The sequence below is a fragment of the Mus pahari genome, chromosome 10, assembly GCF_900095145.1.
Source record: "Mus pahari chromosome 10, PAHARI_EIJ_v1.1, whole genome shotgun sequence".
Lineage (NCBI taxonomy): Eukaryota > Metazoa > Chordata > Mammalia > Rodentia > Muridae > Mus > Mus pahari.
This window is the reverse complement of record NC_034599.1, coordinates 107,679,490-107,680,654: the sequence shown is the minus strand read 5'-3', so window position 1 is coordinate 107,680,654 and position 1,165 is coordinate 107,679,490.

Sequence of the window (1,165 nt, the reverse complement as noted above, 5' to 3'; positions counted from 1 at the left end):
CCTCTGGGTTTGGAAACTAGGACTGCCCAAGCTGTACCAATGCTCACAGGCTGCCAGATAAGGCTCTCCTTACCTACCCACTGTGCCAAATGCTGGTGAGCCACAGTTGGTATTCAGGCATCTCAAAGCCAAAAATAAAAAAAAAAAAAAAAAAAAAAAAAAAACAGAAGAAAACACAGGATTTTTACCTTTTCACTGTGTAGGCAACTCAATAAAATGGACATGGAAGGGACCTCAGATTTTAAATAGCTCATCATCTACACAATACCAAAGCTCTCTTCCTGTCTCCAGCTCTCCCCCTGCCCCCCAGCACCTCACATCACCAGTGTTTGAGAAAAAGCAATAACACCAGTGTGAGAATCTTTCTCACATCCTCCTGAGACGACCCACTAGGCACCCCTAAGACCACAGTCTCAACCTGCTTGTTTCTCTCACACTCTCTGATTACAGATCTAACACTTCTGCTTGCCTCACCTATGAGTGTGCCTGTGTATGGTGCCTTGGTGTGTGCACCTGAGTGTGTAGCTGTGTGCATACAGTAGCAGTCATGCAGAGGCCAAAGGAGGGCATTGCTCCCCGCCTTAGTCCTTTGACACTGGGTCTCTCACTAAACCGGGAAGACCATTGTTTGGGTTAGAGTGGCTAGCCAGCAAGCTTTTGGAATCTTTTTTGTCTGTCTGTACCCCAGCAATGATGGGGTTGCTGGCACATGCAGTCTTGCCTAGCTTTTTGTGTGAGTGCTGGGGGTTTGAACTGTGGTTCTCCTGTTTGCAGAGCAAGCACTCCTACCCACTCACTGAGCCATCTCCTCAGCCCCTCAGTGACTGTTGTCATTTAGCTTCAAATCTTAGTACAAAGAAGTGTGGAAATGCCAGAGAAGAAAAAAATCAAAATACTGTGTTGCACACCTACAATCCCAGCACTTCAGAAGCTGGAGGCAAAGTGGACCCGGAGACAGAGGCCAGCCTGGGCTACATGAGTCTCAATTTATCTGTCTATCTGTCTGTCTGTCTTTCTATCTATCTATCTATCTATCTATCTATCTATCTATCTATCCATCTATCTATCTATCTATCATCTATTTATCTCATTAGGCTCTTTTTGTCACAGACAGATATACAGTCTCTCTCTCTCTCTCTCTCTCTCTCTCTCTCTCTCTCTCTCT